Source organism: Rhinolophus sinicus, linkage group LG04 (assembly GCF_036562045.2).
Source record: "Rhinolophus sinicus isolate RSC01 linkage group LG04, ASM3656204v1, whole genome shotgun sequence".
Lineage (NCBI taxonomy): Eukaryota > Metazoa > Chordata > Mammalia > Chiroptera > Rhinolophidae > Rhinolophus > Rhinolophus sinicus.
Window position 1 is genome coordinate 139,178,738 of NC_133754.1, and position 23,208 is coordinate 139,201,945.

At 40.2% G+C, this 23,208-nt stretch overlaps 1 long non-coding RNA gene across 18 annotated transcripts in view; it reads left to right on the top strand.

Annotated features, from left to right (window-relative positions):
* Nucleotides 1-23,208, top strand: part of LOC109446564 (uncharacterized) — a 125,441-nt gene that overhangs the window by 50,258 nt on the left and 51,975 nt on the right. For 11 of the 18 annotated variants that reach the window (XR_012495734.1, XR_012495730.1, XR_012495728.1 and 8 more), the window contains exons 2-3: nucleotides 5,411-5,580; nucleotides 7,210-7,305. This is a non-coding gene — a long non-coding RNA (uncharacterized LOC109446564). Of the gene's footprint in view, nucleotides 1-5,410; nucleotides 5,581-7,209; nucleotides 7,306-12,594; nucleotides 12,741-23,208 lie in introns of all 18 variants that reach the window. The other 7 variants (XR_012495739.1, XR_012495741.1, XR_012495733.1 and 4 more) reach the window with 2 other exon arrangements.

Below are 23,208 nucleotides of genomic sequence, written 5' to 3' on the forward strand. Positions count from 1 at the left end.
GAGTCTCTCAACCTCCCAGCAGTTCTTGTGGGTTCCCACTTCCTCACTTTTGCTTGTAACCGATACTTCTATTTGCTCTGCCTTCTCAGTGCTTTACTTTCTACTTTCATACACTTTATTCCTTTTCATTCCTACTTCCCCACACTGACACGGAGGTTTATCACTTTGCAGGTGAGACTCAGAGAAGTTCCTGACAACCTGAGGGCACACAGCTCGTGTGACTAGAATCCAGGTCTCACTCAGAATCTGATGTGCCCTCTGCTCTTGTGGCCTGGGACCACCTTGCCACTTGATTGACATGTTGTATATCTTTAATTAGCTTTTTTCCTACTGATGAATGTATAGACAGTTTACCCTTTTACCTTGAAGATGGATAAACGATGGTAAATAGAAATACCACTGATCTGCATTATGCATTTTATATTTTGCTCTGCTCACTTGTTAGCATGTAACAGCAACTGGAAATAAAACTTTGAATCTTCTCCTTTCTGTCTGCCACTGTTTTCGTATTGCCCAAGAGGTGAGTTAAGCGTTAACTCCACGGTATGAATATCTTACATGTTGGTTCTATGTAGTACACCGTATTTGGTATGTGCTATAGGTACGAGAACATATATAGAGGCCAAGGTGTTCGCAGGCAGTGCTGGGAGTTACGCTTCTGGAAGATATCATTCGCTGCACTTATTTTTGTATCTGCATGCCTAGCCTGGCCCTGGGACTTGGTTGGTGCTTAACCCATGGTTGTTGAAGCAAAGGAGCTATTGTTTTTCTCCTTCTCCATATGAGGTGTCTGCCAAGAGCACAACAATTCTCCCTTCTCTGGGAACTCAGAATTGGTGTTGGCTGTTTCTTCCCTGAACTTCGACACCCACCCTGGCCATAGCTGACTGAACAGGGTCAAACACCTGACCAGAGCTGGGCCAGATTCCCATCTTGAGATTTGGAATTGAGACCCTGAGGGACAGAGGGTCAGTCTCTGCAGCTCAACCCAGAACAGGTAAATAGTGGAGCTCTTACGGAGCTGTTCTGTGGGATGAGGATTGAAAAAAGCTAGACTTCCAAGAGAAAAGACTGAAGACATTATAGGGGGAAGGACAGACAGAATATGGAGAGAAATTCCTGGACACTCCAGCCCATTTCGAAGTCTTGGTTTCATTTCTGCATTTGATTCCATGAGATACACTTGTGTTCTCACAATTAATTCCCTTTTGTGTTAAAATTGGTTTAGGTTGGTTTTGATTATGTGTAACTGAAAATCTTCTGCCACTATATCAAAATATCAGGTTTCTCATTTCAATGAAATAAATTATACTAAATATGCAGTGTTTCCCCAAAAGAAAGACCTAATTGGACAATCAGCTCTAATGCATCTTTTGGAGCAAAAATTAATATAAGACCCAGTATTATATTATATTACATTATATTATACCGGGTCTTATAGTAAAATAAGACCGTATTATAAGACAGGTATTATATCATGTCATGTTATGTTATGTTATGTTATGTTATGTTATGTTATGTTATATTTGACCCGGTATTATAGTATAGTATAGTATAGTATAGTATAGTATAGTATAGTATAGTATAGTACAGTACAGTACAGTACAGTATAGTATACCAGGTCTTATAGTAAAATAAGATCAGGTCTTATATTGATTTTTGCTCCAAAAAATGCATTGGAGGTGATTGTCTGGCTAGGTCTTATTTTCGGGGAAACACAGTATATAGAGGGAGACCAAACAGTTTAAAAATTATAAACAAATCAATGGGAATGTTATATACTAAAAACAGATTTGGGGGGTTTGATTAAATAATGCTGAGGGGCTCTGTGCATTGCTAGTTTTGAAATAATAGGATCGTTTTCCTTCAGGATCAAGTAGGAATCTGAAGAGAGAAAAACAGTAAGTGCCTAAAAAACATAGACAATAGTCAATGATAAAGCGAAGGACCAAAGAGTTAAAACAGGCCACATGAGGAAACTAAGAGTCATTCCTCCATGCTTCCTGAACATCAGCTCTTACATCTAACCCAGTGCTAAATCCTGTCTGTCTTCCCACCGAACAATCTCTTGCGTCTGTTTTCACTCTAAGTGGCCAGTATTTCTCAGGAGGACCCCCTGCGATGGCCTTCTGTGACTGGACTAGTGGCAGCCACTCTTGCCACCAATGTTTCTCCACACTGTGATGAGAGAGAGCTTATGAAAATGCCCAGTTGATTCTGTCACCCCGTCGGGTCAGGCTTGTCGAGGCTTCCTTTTGCCTTTCCCCATAAAGTACTGTGATGTACAGCCACTGTCTGCCTGTCCAGTCTCGTCTGTACCCTAGTCCCCAGCCTGTCTATGCTCCTGCCATGGGCTTCCTTTCAGTTTCTTGCCTTGCCAGCCTCTCTCCACTGTGGGGCTTTCGCCCACGTCGTTCTCTCTCCTGGAACAATCTTTTTCGCCACCTTTACCCAGCTTTCCTTAGCTTCTCTGACTAGATCGAATATTCCTAATGGAACACTATGTACCCATCTTTGCTACCATTTGTCATGGTAGTAGTTTTGCTTTTATTTTTCTTCATTATTTGGTCATCTGTTTATTCTACTAGACCGTAAGCTCCACAAGGGCGGGGAGTCTCTGTTATCGTCCTAGCCCCTAATAGGATACCTAACAGGAGATTAAGAAATACTTATTGAACAAATAAATATGTGGAAAGGCAGAAGAAATAAAAAGGAAGCAAACAAACCAAAAAGAAAAAAAATGTCCTCCAACTTTCATATTCTCTTTCCAAGATTGGGTTTATAAAATCCAGTTGTTTTTGCTTGCAGTTTCTCTTAGGTACTAGGCTCTTTATGATCAATATTATTAATAATGCTAAAATCCTTTTTACAAGTAGGGATATAGGGCTATCAGTTGATAAAACATAATAATCTAGGCCAGCCCACAAAGCCCTGTTTAATCCATAGTGTCTCTGGAACAGTGGTTTTTAAGCCGTGAAATCTGCTAAGCCCCTGTGAGACGTAAGGGGGACGTTGGGGATATGGAGGGAAAGAGGACTTCAATTACTAGCAACTCTAAGCTCCATGAAGGAAAGATGCTCTGAGAGGCAAGTTCTAAGTTCTGCCATTCTGGTGGTGAGCCTGGGACTGGGCAGATGGGAATGTAGTGGAGCCTTCGGGACCATTAGAGGGAAGGAGTTGCTCATAAGCCACTTGATATGACCGGCTAGAGCAGGTCCCTTTTCCTTTCCCTCTGCATATGTCCCTTTGAAAGTATGTGCACTTAACAGAAGACGCAAGTTACCCTGCTGGAGGAAGGTCTTTCTTTCATCTAGACTTTAGAGGTAGCTGTGCTTTGGGCTAGAATTTCTGCATAAACATTCCATCCCCAGAGGAAAAAAGAAAAGGAGGTTCCAAAGGGAGAAGGATCAGTACAGTCTTCTTTCTGAGAGCAGGGGAGTGAAGTCACCTTGTGGAGGTGATGGTAGATATCGATTGCTGGAGAAAAGGATGGATGGCGACCAGGAAATGAGAAGGCAGGAAGGGAGAAAAGAGAAAACACAGGCTACTTGCCTACGAGTGAGGGACATGAACATTCTGCTATTTCAATGACTAGATTTTCTGACAATTATTCCCAGAACCCATACTGAGCCCATAGCTCAGTAAAAGGGACAGTTACTTCAGTTAAACCTTTCTAGAGAAAATCAGTTTTTAGAAAGAATATTCTGGCTGCGCAGTTAAGAAAAGTTTAAAATCCATAAAATATCAATGCATATAAACAATTACATTGCAATGAGTTGTTGTCCTGAAATGAAATAGTATAGAGTGCTCTGCAAAACTGTTTTCAGTAAAATTCCAACAAAGAGGATTGACTGAAATTAAATCCAAGGTTCTTTCCAAAGAGTTACACAAATATCATCCATGCAGTAAGAAGCACAGGAATTCTGATGAGAACACATTTTTCAAGAATTCACCACCCCTTCCCTTTCACTCGGGAGGTGGCCTCTTATTCGGACATTTGGATGTAACCAATGAACCGAATACTTGAAAGCAATTTGCTGTTTGGAGAAGAGGTTATTGATTCTCACAGCGTGTATGTACTGGGAAAATTTTATTGTTTAACTCTGTATGTGGATGATTTTTGCCTCACACTACTTTAAATCAGGAAGACTGGATGAAATATATGAATTCTTCTTGCTTTGTTAAAGTCTTCAGAGGAATTAAAAAACTGTTTAACAGGTCTGAAAGCTGACTTGAGTTTAAAATACTGCATGTACTTCTCAAAAGATGTCTGGTTAGGTGAAGGATATTTTTTACAAACATATGCTTTATTTTGGGGGAGGACATTGGGAGATAAATTTCCTGTTCATTTTGCCCAGTATCAAGAAGACAATGGAGGTGACTGATAAAATACCAAATTAAATAAATGTATTTCTGGATCTTGTTTAAAATGATCACTGCTTGAGTTATTGGTGGCTTATTGTTTTCAGACCTACAAAGCCCAATCAATGTATTATTTATATCATCTTAGCATTTATTGGCCATATAAACTAAATTTGCATTCTTGAAATAAAAGGAAGCTTCCTCCATCACTGAGGGAAAGGAGGAACATTCATACTCTCTGAATGATCTTATGCATTTGTATTATTTTTCATTAAATAATAAAAGTTTAATTAAATAATGTTCAACTCTTTGGGTAGGTGAAAATGAACAAATCTTTTTTTAAATTTATTTTTTAATTTCAGTTGACATACAATATTGTATTAGTTTCAGGTGTACAGCATAGTGATTAGACATTTATATACCTTACAAAGTGATCACCTTGATATGTCTAGTACCCATCTTGAACAAGAGCATTTGAGGTCAACATCTCTTCTGGGTGTGTTTAAGAATATATGTAAGGTGGAGAAACTCATGTTCCTGAATGTTTCCCTTCAGATCCTGGAAATGGGGGTCCACCCCAGTCCAACCACCTCCCTTCCTCTTTTCCCTTGGTAATATTATTGGCCCAGGGAAGGCTCGTTCCAGCAGGAAGTCTGCTATTTTGAACCAATTTGAGCAGACTTTGTAGCAGAAGAAAATTATTTGTTATTCCCAATCATCATTTATGGGCTGATCACCGGGAGCATGTCTACTGATAAATACACAGCCACAGGGGAGGATTTTAATTTGTGACAAGGAAAATTTCTTTCTGCTTAACGGGTAAACCCTTACCTATATGGGTTTATGATGGGAGACAGGCCGTCTGGGTATTTATCAACTTGAATTGGGGAGTCTTTCTAATATATAGCTGTTTTAGAAGTAAAACTCCCTAGATCCTCTTTTAGGGTGGGCAATTGATGGAGAAAAGAATCAAGTTAATATTTTTCACAAACAGCTGCATTTTTGGCTTTGATTTTTTTTTTTAACTGACAAGTTATTTCTCATTCAGAACCCATTGTTGATACAGAAGACTGTCATATGAAACAGAGAGAGAGTAACAAAAACCAAAGAAAGGACTTGCGTCTAGCCAAAGTCAGGCCACAAGGGATGAGAAGGGGCAGAAGTGTCAAAGAATGAACGAACAGGGCGGGAGACAGCCGTGCCTGGACAGGTAGCAATGTAAGAAATATTTAATTTCCTGTGTCGATTATAGGCAAGTGAATCTTGTGAAGGACATAGCCCCAACATCAGGATCTTGTGTTAAAACTTTTCAAAGACTGCACAGCAGGCCCACTAACCATACTACTAACATAAACTGTTCTATTTCTAAACTGTTACACACTTTGGTGATTAGCTGCTTGGGGTCCCTTTGGCTGAATTTCTTGACAAAATCTCCAGAGAGTTAGCAGTAACTCTGACTGAGGCAGCTTTCAGGGTGGGTGTGAGATTCATCATCTATAGGTGTTAGGGTCACCTTGGAATTCAACCTCCAGCCCAGTCTAGACCAGGTCGCCTGGAATTGATATGCTTCTGAGACACAAGAAAAGGAAGGAGTTGTTAATATGAAGGAGGATGCAGAGTAAACTTTTCCCTCTTTGCTCAAGGAAGGAACCGAATTTAAAGGGGTGGAAAGACTCCTGGCAGAATGATGTTTTTAATATATTGGCAGCTCCTGTTGCTCTGACTCTGCCCTGCCCCCTCTCATTCAGACATCATTTATTGTATCAGGGGAAAAACAAAGGAGTTTTATTAGAGAATGGGAGAAGGAGGCATTTGGCATAGAAACTGTAAGATAAGTTGGAGCAAGGCTTCTAGCCTCTGGTAGAACATGAAGTTTTCCAGGGGTGCTGGTGGGAAGGTGAGGACAGGGCTAGATCTAGGGGGAGGAAAGAGCTTTTAGATGTTGGTGGGAGGTGAAGAGGAGAGAAGGGCAGCACAGCATGTTAGAATGAGTCCTCTGTGCTCAGAAGTACCACCAGAATAGTAACAAAGGACCCACAACTTTTGATTGGCATCTGAAGCGAGGACGGCCTTGTAGGTCTGAGCCCTGAACTTGTGGGTTCTGACTCTACCTCCATGTAGATGTCATCAGAACTGAATTGCATTATAGGACACCTAACTGATGTCAGGGAATCAGAGAATGGATTGGTATGGGGGAAAAACAACAACACATGTTCGGGGTCAGAAGTGTTTTCAATAAAAACAGTTCAGACCTTTTGCCATCTTCCCTATTTTCCAAGGCATAATTCAAATTTCACCTGTTGCCAGGCACCTTTCCAGACCTCTCAGTCACTATTATTTCCTCTGTCCTCATGTCCCTTTAGCACTTCACACGTTCATTCCAGTCCTTCAGCAAAGTCAGTCCGGTTTAACAGGTTAAGTGAGTGTCCACCGTTGGTACGAACCCCAGAAGTGCCCTGTCTTGTGTCCTCACAGCACCTACCATGAATTTACCATCCTAGGCTGGCAGACATTTTGGTGCCTGGTATGTAATAAAGCCTGAATACCTATTCGTCAAAGTAAATTGAATTTAAAATTCTCATGAGACGGATCCTTCCCTTGTCCGTTGTATGGCCTGGGCGGTGTTGCTTAACCTGTGTCTGTTTCTTGCTCTGTAAAATGGGGGTGGACAGAGAAGCCTACTTCATAGGTCATGGTGAGGATTAATGGAGAAAAGGGAGGTAAAGGGCCTGGAATGTAGTGTGTGTTCAATACATGGCAGCAAGAAAAACAGTACAGCATCGATATTTAGTTCAGCCATCAGCACTGATTTGCAATGATTTGTGCTTCTGGTGTTTTTGCTTCTAGCTTCTGCTTTTGGTCCAGAAGAAACAGAAATTCACAGCAGACAATGAGTCCCAGATTCTTCCTCAGTTATGAGCAAGAGGTCCCCGGATGTAAGAGGTGAGTAAGAAATGATCTGGGCTTTGGTATGAAAACTGCATTCTGAATTCCCGACACAATTAAAAGGCCAAGAGCTAACAGTAGAATCATTAATTATCTACTTGCACCCAAACAAGATAGGGGATCTTAATGCTTATGTAACATTCAGAAGAACTTTTGCTAAAAATGCAAGTGATTAGGAGAAAATGGCAGGGCTCCCTCACAGCCATAAAAACCACTCCTGAGCCCTTTGGTGTGGAGACGTGCATATTTTTCTGAGCATAGGCCCTCCTTCGTACAACCTCCCACTGTAAGGCTATAAAATATCCCTGCATCAGGAAACCAGAATTATGCCCACATCACCCTGTTCCTGAAATGGGCCTGGAAAGCTGTGGCTGGAGAACGGAGAGGGAGATCTCAGACCCGGCAGCATTTGGCCTGTTGGAAGGTTGGAAAAAGAAACTCTCATCCTTTGTTTCCTGTGTATGATCTCACCACGCCCATCCCTCATCCCAGCCATTGCAATGTCCTTCATACTCCTTAGTTTAGTCATGTTGAGTACAGGGTGGTGTGAATATTGTAGTTGGCACGAATAAAATTGTGGTCTGTTCATATGAATTGTTTTTTGCTGCAAACTGAGTTGGGGGCTCTTGAGTTCAAATCTGTGTGTGTGTCATTAGAGTGGTGCCTGCATGAGCTGGAAGATGCCTAATGTCGTTCTCCCCCGAATGGTTTACTTGGATGACATAGCACGTTAATCTGTGGATCTCTTTTAAAAATACCTGCTTCTCCCCAATTCTCCCCCCAACCCTGAGAGCCTGAGTCAGTGGGTCTTGGGATAGCCCACTGGGATCTGCATTTTAAAATTCTCTACAAATCATTTTACTTCACAGCACAAGCTGCAAAGTACCTCTGTATTATAAAGCTGAATAGCTCTTCTTAATAAGAACAGTGAGAGATGAAGTTGGTCTTCTTTTGAAATGCAAACTCCTGGTTGACCTTTCCATTTTTTGCTTTGTTTTCTACCATTTGATGGGTATAAAATGGAAAACTAGCTAACATGAGAAGATAAGGAATACTTCCAAAGTAGACAAATTGGGCATAAAATAGAAATAAGGACAAGCCAGGAAAGCACTTGAGGAGACTCTTAGTGAAAGTAAAGAAAAGCTAGGGCAGCTATCACAGCCAGCTAGGAAAGCAGGCTGGGGAATGTCAGGTAAAGGGTATAACCTAAAACAAAAAGGCAGACAGCAAGATTGAGTAACTGTATTTTATAAATTCTGAAATATCCCCATTTCACGTGTTAACATCCCAGGCATCTGTGGGTTGGTGCCAAGTGAGATGCATTTGTCATTGTCCATGGAAAACAAATTTGTTATTGTTCACGGTGGCATAAATAGACAACTTTAATCCCTCAAATTTCAGTCAGCAAACAATTTAAGCAGTATCTGAAGAAAGAATAAAATCCTAGTTGTCTGAAAACCTACTGTTGTCATTTTCTGGTTAGATAAAAGTAATAACACCAAAGTCTTCAGATCAAGCATTACTTGCATGGAAGAAATTCTGGAGCTAATAGTGGAATGCTTTTTTAAAGAAATACTGCTCTTGATGATACAGACACAAGTATCATGTGAAAAAATAGGAACAAACAGGCCAGCTCTGAATTGAAAAGTAACCCAGGAGAATTGGATCTAAATGTGAAGACATTTGGGGTATAGTTTAATTGGCAGCATTTTTTCTCTCTCTCTTTTTTTTTTTTTTAAAGATTTTTATTGGGGAAGGGGAACAGGACTTTATTGGGGAACAGTGTGCACTTCCAGGACTTTTTTCTCCAAGTCAAGTTGTTGTCCTTTCAATCTTAGTTGTGGAGGGTTCTATTCAGCTTCAAGTTGTTGTTCTTTCAGTCTTAGTTGCGGAAGGCGCAGCTCAGCTCCAGGTCCAGTTGCCGCTGCTAGCTGCAGGGGGCACAGCCCACCATCCCTTGCGGGAGTTGAACCGGCAACCTTGTGGCTGAGAGGATGTGCTCCAACCAACTGAGCCATCCGGGAGCTCAGTGGCAGCCCAGCCCAAGGTGCTGTGTTCAATCTTAGTTGCAGGGGGCGCTGCCCACCATCCCTTGCGGGACTCGAGGGATTGAACTGGCAACCTTGTGGTTGAGAGCCCGCGCTCCAACCAACAACTGAGCCATCTGGGAGGCAGCTCAGCTCAAGGTGCCGTGTTCAATCTTAGTTGCAGGGGGCAGAGCCCACCATCCCTTGCGGGACTCGAGGGATTGAACTGGCAACCTTGTGGTTGAGAGCCCACTGGCCCATGTGGGAATCGAACCGGCAGCCTTCAGAGTTAAGAGCACGGAGCTCTAACCGCCTGAGCCACCGGGCCGGCCTCTCTCAATGGTAGATAATATTGATGCATCTTACAACTTAAGGTGTCTTAGATTTAGTGCAATATGATATTTGGGTTGGTATTTACAAAGGAGAATATTAAATAAAATTCTCGACTCTAAATAGTCCCCTGAAAAAAAGCATATACAAAGCTAGGAACTCAGACATCTGTGTGTATCTAACTTCCAAGAAGGAAGTTTTCTGTGGAAAAATAAAGCAGAATCACCATATATTTAAACAATTATAACATTTTTAAAGAAAAGCAGCTGAATTTCATTAAGAAGGAATTCTTCCTATTTAATCGAATTGTTTGAAGAACTAAGCAGGCACGTGAATAGGAACTGATGGGTGCACCCAGGTAGGATTTTAACAAGTTTGTCATAATTGGAGGTCAGTTGTTCATTCCCCTCTTGGTCTGGAGTTCCCCTGAGATACAGTCATTTCCTCATATATTGAATACCTCCTGGTAGAATTCCTCAAGACCCATAATCCACAGTTCCTATCCCTCTTCGACATTCTGCCCTTCGAATATCTCAAAATAGCTTTCAAATAAACCTCATGCTGCTCTTCCTCAGGTTAAACAGCTCTTTCTCCAAAAATTGATCATAATCTATTTTTTTGGAGGTCTTCCCATCCTTGCCTCTCCTCTGAATACCCTCCAGTTTGTCTAGATCCCTTTTCACTGGGTAACATCCCTCCCAGTTTGTCTAGGAGTCCTTTTTTTTTTTTTTTTTAATTTTTATTGGGGAAAGGGAACAGAACTTTATTGGGGAACAGTGTGTACTTCCAGGACTTTTTCCAAGTCAAGTTGTTGTCCTTTCAATCTTAGTAGTGGAGGGTGCAGTTCAGCTCCAGGTCTAGTTGCTGTTGTTAGTTGCAGGGGGCACAGCCCACCATCCCTTGCAGGAGTCGAACCGGCAACCTTGTGGTTGAGAGTCCACTGGCCCATGTGGGAATCGAACCAGCAGCCTTTGGCATCAGGAGCATGGAGCTCCAACCATCTGAGCCACGAGGCTGGCCCTGTCTAGGAGTCTCAAGTTTATGCCTATTTACCAGGCTTAATTATCACCCACAAACCTTCAAACCTTTTGATTATAAAAAGTATCCTGGTTGAACAACGTCGTACATGGTCAAGCTACTTACAACTGAACTAAATGCCGTATCTAAGCATGAGCTAGCAGACTAGTAAGAATCAGAGCCGGGCTCTCACCTCCCTAAGTCTCTGTGTCTCACAAGTACAGTTCAGTAGATGCATTAGTGCCTCACGCCCTACCTCACACCACTGCCTCACGTTAAGCTTGTAGCTGATTGCTGATCCTGAAGTTTTTCCCACAAAGCCACATCTTGCCTGTGCAGTGCTGGTTCTGATGGCTCTATGGCATTTATTCCTACTAAATGTCAAGATGTTGAAGTTCAACCCATTGTTCAGTGTGTCTAGAATTTTGTCATCCAAATGCTGCCTTATCCTTTCCAATTTCTTGCTATCAGAAGATACAATCTTGCTCATCTCTATCATTATCCAAGTTCTTGATTAAAAATATTGCATAGGGTTGTCTTATGTCACATCACCTCTTTTCAGTTTGACCTCCATTTGCATCCTGTAGTCATTTAACATCACAAACTCAATTGTAGTGTCATCCAGGCCATATAGTAATATCTCAAGAGACCTTAGCAAATGCTTATTGAAACTTAAGATATCTAATGTAAAATCTCTCTTCCTGGACTGTGTATCTAGGTCCTGGACACACACACACACACACACACAAAGAAAGAAAGAAAAGGAGTTAAGTCTAATATGACTTCTTACTGAGTGCACTTCTTTTTAGCCCCTACAAGGCCTTGGAAATGTAGTGACTGGTACACAGAGTAGGTCAGTGCTCAATGAATATCTGTTGATCTAAGTACAGTTTTTCATTGAAAAACAAGTGGAAGATCTTGCTTTGAAAAAAAGCCTACTTCTTTACACCTGTCAAGGACATCTGCTTGGGCAAGTCCCACACACAGCTTAAGCCCACATCAGAGTATGCACTGACTATTTGGTAATCATGTAAATATTACTGCTGAAGTGCAAACATGATTGAGGCTGGAATTGTGAACTGAATGCAGAAAGTGCAAGCTCTTTAATGTAAGCAATTAATTAGGCATCATCTTTAAGTCTGGTGATAGATCCCAGGATGTTAATCAAATCAAATATCACCAGCTGCTGAGAGAACAGGCTCTTTCAGGAAGCATTCCCTGCATGGAAAGGCAGATGGAGCTGGCATTGAAATGCATTTCCTGAGGCTCCAATAGCTAAGGACATCTAGAGAGGAATTGTGGGAAATTGCTTTGTTGTCATATCCATAGCCCATCAGACAAACACTGTCTTGAGTCACTAGGAGGGGTGAGAAGAGCCCAGCTTTAGAAGCCAGACAGAGCTGGGTTCAAGTCTTGGTTCTATTTCTTTCTAGATGTGGGAAAACCAGATGATCTGTCTGGGTCGATTTTCTTCAGCTTTATAATGGAGGCGACAACTCCTACTTTGCAGGGCTTTTGTCAGTGTAAGAGGCTATGTAGATGGCCCCCAGGGCAATGCCCAGCCTGCAGGAAGGATGCTTTGTGGCAGTCAGGCGGTAGTGATGGTGACTGTCAATGATGAATGGCTTCCGGTCCACCCTCTGCTGCGGATGTATCCTCTTTGACCTTGGACATCCCCTTAACTTTTCAGAATTTGTTCTTCCCCGTCTTTGAAAAGACAGGAATGCAGTACATGGAGTTACAGGGCTGAATGCCCATCATTCTTTGACAGAGTGGGAATTCAGGCAATTTTGTGAGAAGCGGAATGAGACATGGGGAAAGTGCACTGATATGTGCGAGGGTGGTCTGGTCACCGAGGATGATGTCCCTCAGGGAGTTCACTTTCTCCACTCCAACCCTTCTCCTCCCCCAGAGCAGGCAGGAGGCCACCTTAAATGAGGCATCATCTCAAGTCCTGAGCACCATACCTGCCTGGCTGTCATCACATACCTGGGCAGGGCAGGGAGACCCTCAGCACCACAACAATGGCAGCCTGGAGGAAAACATAAATTTTGGAAGGTAAAGGGGCCTGTCTTGAACTATTGGTATATTTAAAATAACATATTTTTTCTTATAGTAAATTAAAACATGGTTGACGCAGAGAGTTATAAATATACAATAGTTTAAAGCTACCACCATTAACATTCTATGTATGTTATTTATATATAAAACAAAAATGACCTCACATTATCAACCTGAGTTATAGTATATTTTTCTGGGTATTTCCCCCACTTCTTCATCATTGCTGTTTTAAGATTTTCTGATTCTTGATTATTTAGCAGAAGTCTCCAAAATAGGATGCTTGCCCTTAGAGCATAATCTATCAGAGAACAGGAAGAAAATTTTAGAATTTCTGTTTATATTTTTACCTCTTCTTTTTAAAAATTGTGTGTGTGTGTGTGTGTGTGTGTGTGTGTGTGTGTGTGTGTGTGTGTATTGCATATCATGTAAAAATACAGCTGGAGGTTGACAGTCCAGAGCTGGGGTGGTGCCTTATGGATACACTGGATACTGAATCTCTTTCCAACTTTCTTCCTTTCCACCTTAAATACAGGCCTTTATCCTCAGGCTTGCAGCATCATGTTTGCAAGATGGCTGCTGTACATCTATGTTTTAAATCTACATTCCAGGCAGGAATACTGGGAAAGAATGAAGGGCAATGGGTTTTCTCCTAGTGAGGCTTTGCTTTTTATATAAGAAAGGATGTTTTCCTTCTCATTGCTCAAAACAAGGGAAGTGGGGAAATTGAAAATTTCAGCTGTTCAGCCTCTGGCAAAGGAAGGCAAGGGCATAGGGAACTGGAAAGTGTTTGGGGGAGGTAATCCATAAGGTCTTCCACAGTTCTCTCCCCAGAAAAAAAAAAGCACGCATGTGTGCATATATGTGCACACGCAAACAACTTTGCCAGGCGATTTCAGGGGGTTTCTCCTTTAAGTGGGACTGGAAGGGGAGCCACTCTATATGGCCAGATTAAGAACCACCACTCCCTGGAATGGCTGCTGCTCAGCCCAAAGACACGGGGCATGAGAGAAGCAACAGGGGAAGGAAATAGGAGACAGAAGATAAAGTACAAATATATGAGTGGCAGATAGAGAAAGCAGAGTGGTCATGTTAAAGCGGTAAAAAATAAATAAATACAATGCCAAACACAGAGAGAGAAAAAGTTCAAAGTAATGCTACATTGGGGAAAAGATAAAGTCGTTTAGGTACCTGAAGCTTAATGGAACACAACACCCTGAAGAACCAGAAGTGAGCTCTCCAGGGCAGGATTGGGGGCAGGGGTGATGGTGGTGGGGAAGGGCCAAGGCCTATTAACTACTGTAGATTCACAGGGCATTCGTGGGAATTCAAGGGGTTCTCCAGAAGGTTTGATGACTTGGATATTTGAAGTCTGATGCAGAATAGTTCAGCAAGATAAGCTCAGTTCTGTAGAATGCTGCAACATGGTGTTCAATTCGGTATTGTGAATAATTTCTTGTGGAGTTTAGGATGGCAACTTACAGTCAGTTCCCTACAGATTTGTAGGAACTGATCACAATATTTGGGAGTATACCAGTTGCTGGAAACATAGACATAAGCAGCAAAGTAATTAGCATCGTCCCTGAAACCATCCTGCAGGACATACATATGACAAACTTTGCCCAGTTGGACAAATCATAGATCCCTCTGGTATCTTTGGTCCATTACAAACTGCAGAAGCAAAAGGTTTTTAAGACCAGTGAAGGTGTTTGAGCCACGTGTATTTTCCTCTAGGAGACTTGGTCATATCAGAGGAGGACATCACATTGGAAAATGTGTTTTGTTTTTTGTTTTGTTAAAAAAAAAAAAAAAAAAAGGAAACCATAAAGCTGAAGAAGAATTCACTACTCTTCCAGAGGAAGAAATACCTGATTTCTGAACACAGTCTATCTATGTCCTGAACAGTTTGCTAGAAATGACACAACTGATTAATTTTTGTAAAGCACTCCAAGTGTCACACAGCAAGTTTTGATGCTTCCAAGTGCCCAAAGAGGTCAGCAATTTAAATGAGTTTAAGATTTTTACCTGTATCTAACCTTGAGACCCAGCTAAAGTAAAACTTTGCATATTTTGGATGCAGAGGAAACAGAGATTTTAAGACTTGGCTTCTGGAGTCAGACCACCTAGATCGGGATCCAGGCTCCATCATTTATCAGTTATGTGATCCAAGTTGCTTCACTTCTCTGCCTTCATTTTCTCATCCATAAAATGGGGATAACCACTTCATAGAATGGTTTTGAGGATTAAATATTCTGAACATCCATAAACACATGGATGGATAAGTAACTTTTTTTTTTCTGATTAGTTACACATTTTTTTTTCTTTTTAATTTTCATATCAGTACCATAAATTTACCTAAGGATATGGAACCATTTTTATTGTTAGGTCACTTTGAAAAACAGCATTAATTCCAGAAAAGGTGTTTATCTTTTTTTTTCTTCTTTTTGCAGGCATCAAAGTGATATAATATTTAAGAGCGGTCAGACTTCAGGGTTTGAATCCTCACTTATTGGCTCCCAGACATTGTAAAGTTGCTTAACCTCTTTGGGCCTCAGTGATCTTATTTATAAAATGGGATTCTGTATAATTTAAATGAGTTAATAGATATAAAAGTGCCGGGCACATGGAAAGTGCTTAAGGCTGCCGTTGTCACTGACTCGTATTATACTATTAACAGCATTTTCCAGAAGAAAAAAAAAAAAGGAGTTTAGAGGCAATATCATGAAACAGATTTCTTCATCTTGTATATAACATACTGATCTTCCAGACCCATAATATTCAAGATGAAATTTTGAAGGATGCCTATCTCAGGATTTTGTTTTTTCATAGCCAACTACTAAAAGCAAAGTGACAGGCTATTCATATAGAGATGGCAGACACTGTGGCATAGCCCACGTGACACCAGGACGGTGGTAGACATTACCAATCCATCATGGTCCTTTTACCTACTGAGTTCATATTCAGCCTCCGATTGTTCTCAACACAATGCTCTAACCACTGTCAATCTGATTGGTGTTACATGAAATCAAACATTTTCCAGTATCATGTCTTCAGAAGTATTATTTTCCCTGGAGGATGAAGAATTTATGTTTATGTTTTCAAGTAAACTCCTTCCACTGAAATTCCAATCAAACTTTTAAAGGATGAGTGATAACCTCTCTCAAGCTCTTGACTAAGCAGGGTGAGTTATATATTAAAAAAGTGGGAAAAGTTGCCTGGCAGTAGCCATGATCTATAACTGTGGTGCTTTGGAAGAGGTTGCCAAGAGGATGACACTGATAGTTGCAATTAAAAAGAAGCGAGAAATTTGCTAGGGTCAGAGAAAATAATTTGGAATATGGCTACTTTTGCCATTGACTCAGTAAACAGTTTTCTGGAAAGACAGCCAGGTTACACTGTCTAGTACATCATACAGCAGGGCGTCTTGCATTTTATCTTAAGCAAAAGATGCAAAGGACTAAATGTAAAGATGTTTCCTAGATGTTGATTGGTGTACTAGTCTGCTAGGGCTGCCATAACAAAATTCCACAGACTGAGTGGCTTAAATAAAAAATTTATTTTCTCACAGTTCTGGAGGTTGGAAGTCTGAGATCAAAGTGTTGTCAGGTTTGGTTTCTCCCAAGGCTGTTTTCCTTTGGCTTGCAAATAGCTGCTTTCTTGCTGTGTCCTCACGTGGCCTTTTCTGTGGGTGTGTGTCGCCTGCTTGGTCTCCCTTATTCTAAGGACACAAGCCACATTGGATTAGGGCCCCACACGTATGACCTCATTTAATTTTTTTTGTTTTTGTTTTCTTTTCTGTTCTTCTTCTTTTTTTTAATCTTTGTTTTCTGACCTCATTTAATTTTAATTAACCTTCTTAAAGGCCATATCTCCAAATACAGTCACAGTGGGGGATAGGGCTTCGACATATGAATGTGGGGTGGGGGACACAATTCAGCTCCTAACAATTGATTTGTACTCATTTAACTCGAGGTTCTAAAGCATCTTCTAACTCCAGCATTGTTACTTACACTCAGCACCACGTGACCCTCATTCTGCCAGAAGGGAGAAACATGCTGGTTATGCACTTCCTTTAGACAAAGAAATGTGCACTTACTTTAGAAAATTTTTCATCTTCTGCAAATCAATAAGACAGGTACCTCAATGGAAAATGGGCAAAGATAGGAGAGTCAAAAATCACAGAAAGGGAAAATACAAAAAGCTAACAAGAGATGCTCAATGAAATGTCACTTTGCGTGTACTTGACTGGCAAAATCAGGATAACACCCAGTGTTTGCAGAGATGTGGGACGATGGGAACCCTCATGCACTGTTGATGGGAATGTAAACTGGCGCAGAAATTCTGCAGAGGTCTCTGGTGGTAATAGCAAATTAGGTCTATGTATATATACTTCCTGACCCAGCACATCCACTCCTGGGTACATATCCAAGGAATTCTCACAGAGTTTGTAAGGGTTCTATATGAGTAAGGTGGCGAGGCGTTTCAGCTTGCCTTCGACAATTGTAGTGTACATTTGCTGTCCCAATGGAATTTTTAACAGCAACCTTTTCATTCTCAAAATCTTCCACCCTGTGTATAAGGATGGTCTTCACAGCATATTTGTGCTGGTGGGTGGGGGATGGCGTTGGAGGCAGTTTGAGGAGTGGAGAGGCAAACTATGTGGGTTCATCCTATTCAACAGAGAGAAGTAACAGACTAGATGTACCCAAAGCAAAATGTATGTCTTAAAAACAGTGCTGAGTGAGAAAGAAACAGATTCAAGTTTATAACAATAATATTTGCATATTGTTAAGATCTATGCATATAAAATGTATGTTTTGTAAGAACACATACCAATAAAAGGACATGTGTTTAAGCACACTGACATAGTTGCCTTGGTACAGGTGAGGAATAAAGGTTGTGAGATAAAGGGGAAAAAGAAATAAAATGAGAGGGGTCTTCTTAGACCAAAGATGATAATGAACCATTGAGAAGTATGATTAACTCAGGCCACAGTATTACAAATCAAAAAGTTTCCATTAAAATAGATAAAATTGAAGAATTTTTTAAAGTATTAAAAAAAATTAAACTATAGCTCTCTGGAGAAACTAGCATTTATTTGTTTGCTTATTTGTTTTCCAAGGCTCTAAACAGCATTTAAATCCACTTAAATAATCTAAATAGGACAAAATGATCAAAAAATAAATGAATGAGGCAAGCAGAACAGAGAGTATATAGAATTAGGAAAGATAAAGCAAAGTCAGGTGTGAGGTTAATATCTAAAATTAACACCAAAAGATTTTATAGATTTTCTAGAGATGGGTCTCCGATTTGGTACTAAACTACTCCAAGAAAATGCCCTCCCCTACAAGATCTACACTATCTGTAGTAACAGCCGCTATGAAACCACTCCAAGTACTGAGAATCAGCCCAACTTTTTCCCATTCTAAGATCAGAGAGAAATTTCTCCCCTGGGCTCTCATAAGGAGGGCACTGTGTAATGGAATTGCGACCTAGAAAACTAATTTCTACAGAAAGATTCATTCCAAACCTGTGTTGAATACCTAGATGCTAATGCATTCTAACAGGGCTTGGGCTCCTTGAATTTCTGCAAATCAACTAGGTTTCATTTCCGGAGTAGTTCAGGAAACAGTCCTGTGTATGCAATAAACCTGTGGCCTACAGACCTTTGGGCTCTTCCACTTGGATATGGACCACAGGGCCAGAAATTCTTGTCATCATAGCAATAGCTAATGAAAGTAAAAAGAAAAGGATTATCCTTCCAGGTCCCAGGACTGCCATTGGTTCTCACTCCCTGAGGAAGGGGTGGGAGATGAAGAAAGAATGTTTTCCTGATCTTTCCCTGACACAGCTTTAGCAACAATTAAATTTTTATTGACTAAAAACCAAACATAGTAATTACTGTAGAGACTACAAAAAGTAAATCTGTTATGTGGAAACAGGTGTCACCATAAGAATGAAACCAGCAGAAAACAATGCATAATGAAAGGATTTAGTGGCTGGCATCTGCAGAAAAATCCACTCTGAGACAAGACCTCCAAATGGTCATTTGGGGTGTGTGTGGAGGGGCGGGGTGTAGTGAGGCAGGAGAGGGAAAGAGAAAATCTGGTGTTTTGGTTCATTCTGGGTTTGGAGCAAGTATAGTTCATCAAGTTCTTTTGAAACCTGGTTGAAATAACCCCTGAGCACTATCCAATTATATTTGATTTCGTATTTATCAAGTGATCTCTACTTATTAATTCAGTGTCTGGGCGCCTAAGAAAGGGAGATGTGGAAGACTTATGCCAATGTACCTGTAGTTATTTTCTTTCCTGTATCTTACATGTGACTTTGCAACTCATCCCATCAATAGCTGTAGACTATTTCTTCACCCTTTGCATCTGGGCTGGCTTTGTGACTTGTTTTGACCAATACAATGTAGTGGAAGTGAAGGTGTGCCAGTTCTAAGCTGAGGTCTCCACAGCCTTTAAATACTCCTTTCTCTCTCTCTCAGCCTTTCACAGCCACAGTGGGAACACACCCAGGCCAATTTGCTCAGTGATGAGAAACAAGGCTCATTGATTCTTATTGCTCTGGCTGATTGCCAGACAACACTAGACATGTGTGTGAGGCCATCTTAGGTCAGGCACCCTGAGGCCCATCCACCAGGAGACCACAAGTGCCTGAGTGAGCCCAGGAGAGATGAGCTGAGCCTAGCCCAGGTCAGCAGAACTGCCCCACCAAACTCAGAGGCGTGAGCAAAAACAAATGCTTATTGTGTTAAGCCTCTGAGTTTTGGCATGGTTGTTAAACAGCAATAGCTGATACAGGAGGGTTCTCTGATGGTAGTGTTATAACTAATAGACAATTTTGTCCACTATTATAAATTTTAAAAACTACAAATAAAAGTATTATAAATGGGAAAAAAACACACTTTGTTATTCTGCTTTGTATTTTAGGGTCTTACAAGTCAATGAGTGTGGAAGTCCTCAAGTACATGAGTAACTTTGGATAAGTGGACAAAATTGAGTTTCTGGGCTTGCAAAATGGAGGATCGGACCCTAGAAAAGTGACTTTTCAAAACACTCTTTCCTGGAATTCCCAGCATAAGTATGGGGTGACAGCCATATGTTTCTCTTATGAATAAAATCTCTAAAGTGTTAACAGTCACCATTTCCCCACCTTCTCCTAGTTTAGATGACAGAGAGTTGTTTTCTCTTAGAGTATCTTTAATTACTCCTACCTTGCTTTGCCTTCTCTACTGTGAAGGCTACAACAGTTTCTTTCTTTAAGAAGCGTTTTCCACTCTGTTGGTTTATATTTCATCACCTCTCCTCAGGGAAATGAGGGGGGAATGTGCACAAAAATACCTGTCACAAGTAAGCTGGGAAATACCAACTTTTAATTGGGTTCTACCGTGGCTTCTGGGACCACTTCTGAACCCCTGACATTTTCTTTTTCTTGAGTTTTGTCATCAGTTTTATTGTGAGGAATTTGGTTGGGCTTAATGTCTGGAGCAAGAAGGAGAGGCACAGCTACACCTGGCCCCTCTGTCCTGTGAGTCACCAGCGTCTCTTAGATGGAATCTCATTATTGCCACTGCTGCTCCACTAGCAGACCTTTTCAAAGCAGGGATGGAAGGATCTGGGATTCAATGACTGTTGGGGAGATGCAAGAGCAGTGTTTCTGTCTTGTGGAGGCCATTGTAACAACACACCTATCTGTACCCTGCAAGAAATTAAGGATTTCTTTCCTTTCAAAACTACTAAAAGAGGCAGTACCAGAAGTCTTAGGATATCCATACAGAAAAATTACTGAGCTTTGCAGAGACTTCAGTTCTCCTCTGTAAAGTGACAATGGTATTACATTAGTCATGAAGATTAAATAATTTAAATATGTAAGTCATAGTATGCCTGGAGCATAAAGACACTTGATGAATGCAGTTCTTTTATTTTTCCCTCTTCACCTTGTCTGATTTTTAGGTGTTTGTTTATTTGCTTGCTTGCTTTCTTGCATATGTATTTTTTACTCTGTAGAATGAAGGGTGAGTTTTTGGAAAGCAAGAATATATTTATACGAAAATCTTTAAACTGCTTGCACTTTTTAACTAATAATCTCACTCATGTAAATGTGCACCGATACAAGGGTCCAAATTTTAAAAAGTAGAAAGCTATAGTCATAAAAAGATCCATTCTTGCTTCAAAAAAGAAATTCTTCTTGATCATTTGCCTATTTGCCTTAATGAAAAACAAACCAGCACTTTCTTCACCATTATTTTTCTCTTCATCTTTTGTACTATTTGCTCTTATTCTCACTATTGTTTCCACGCAGTCAGTAAAATTTCATCTCTTCCTCAAATTATTAAAAAGTAGACCAGTATTAATTCCCCATGGGCTCAACATGAATCACCTTCTTCTAAGAAAGATTATCAAGCAGACTTATTTCTTTAGTCTAGTCAGCCAAATTCCAGGAGAAGCAAAACTGCATTATAACCCATCTTGCATGTTTATGCAGCTATCGGGAGATGTTTCATAATAACTATGCCAATCTTTCATAATATTTGAAATAAAATGGTCGAAGAGTACACAGCAAAACAGCCAAGAAAGCATTTAAAGTTGAGAAAAGGGAACTGTCTTGACTGCTCCATTGCTACCTGCTCATCCCAGTCTCTGAAGTGCTGCTTTTACAAAAACCCTGCCAGTAAGCATTTTAATCTCCCATTTCCTGAATAGGAAACTGAAGCCCCCGGATTTCAAATGGCTTGCCTATGGACTTTAATATCCATGTTCTTGCTTCTATTTCAAGCTGCCTCCAAGGCAGTGATTCATACCTTTGGCTACACATGGGAATCATTTAGGAAGCTTTAAAAAAAAATTAGCAATGCCCAACACAATACTGAAAAAGAGCAAAGTTGGAAGCGTCACACTACCTAATTTCAAGACTTATTATAAGGCTTCAGTAATCAAGACAGTGCTCACTGATGAAAGAATAGACACACAGATCAATGAAACAGAATAGAGAGGCCAGAAATAGACCCACACAAATGTAGTCAGCTGATCTTTGACAAAAGAGCAAACACAAATCAATGGAGAAAGGATAAGCTTTTCAACAAATGATGCTGGGAAAATTAGAAGTCCATCTGTAAAATAAAAAATGAACCCAGACCCAGACCTTACACTTTTACAATAATGAACTCAATTATAGATCATAGATATAAATGTAATATACAAAACTAAATCTGTTAGACTAAAACATAGGAGAAAAGCTATGTGACCTTGGGTTTGATGATGAGTTTTTTGATAGATGACTCAAAGTATGATTTAGTAAAGAAAAGTAAACGACTGATAAATTGGACTTTATTAAAATTAAAAACTTCTGTGAAAGACACTGTTAAGAGAATCAAAGGAGAAGATACACACTGGGAGAAAATACTTGCAAACACGTATCTAATTAAGGGCATATATTCCAAAATATGCAAAGCATTCTTAAAACTGGACAATAAACAATCAAATTTTAAAATGGTCAAAAGATCTGATCAGACACTTCACCAAAGAAGATACACAAATGGAAAATTAGCATGTGAAAAAATAATATCGTCTGTCATTAGGAAATTGCAAATTAGAATAACACTGAGGTAACACTACATACCTATTAAAGTGGCTAAAATTTAAAAACCGAAAACATCAATTGCTGACTAGGATATGTAACAACAAAGAAATCCCATTCATTGCTGGTGGGAAAGCAAAATAGTAGACAATTTGGAACACAGTCTGGCAGTTCCTTACATAGCTGTATATAATCTTACCATCCAGTGATTGAACAGTAGTTCACATTTACAGATGTACAAATTAAGTTACTAATTTGAGAACATAGTCGTACAAAAACCCTGCATGTGCATGTGTGTAACAACTTTATTCGTAATTCTCAAAACTGGAAGCAATCACAATGCCCTTTAATAAGTGAATGGATAAGCTCTGGTATATCTATACAATGGAATACTATTCAGCAATAAAAGAAATGAACTATCAAGCCGCAAAAATTCTTGAATGACTTTTAAATACAAGGTGCTAAGTTAAAGAAGCCAGTATGGGGGGGGGGGGGTTATCACTTTATGAGGAGTGAAGTGTCTAACTATTACATTGTTTTGTACACCTGAAACTACTAAAAACCAGAAAAAGAGAAAAAAAAAGTTAGTATGAAAAAGCCACATATTGTATGATTCAAATTATATGACATTCGAAAAAGGCAAAACTATAGAGATGGTAGAAAGATCAGTGGTTTCCAGGAACTCAGAGGAAAGTGTTGAATAAGTGAAGCACAGCGGATTATTTAAGACAGTGAATTGTGACAAAGCAATATAACTATATTACAAATGTATTCAACAACCTCACTGAAGGATGTGGAGGCAAAAAGATGTAACCTTGAGCAAAGTAACCTTGGAAATACGTGGAGTCTCTAAGATTAAAGGCACTGGACTCTAATTGATAAA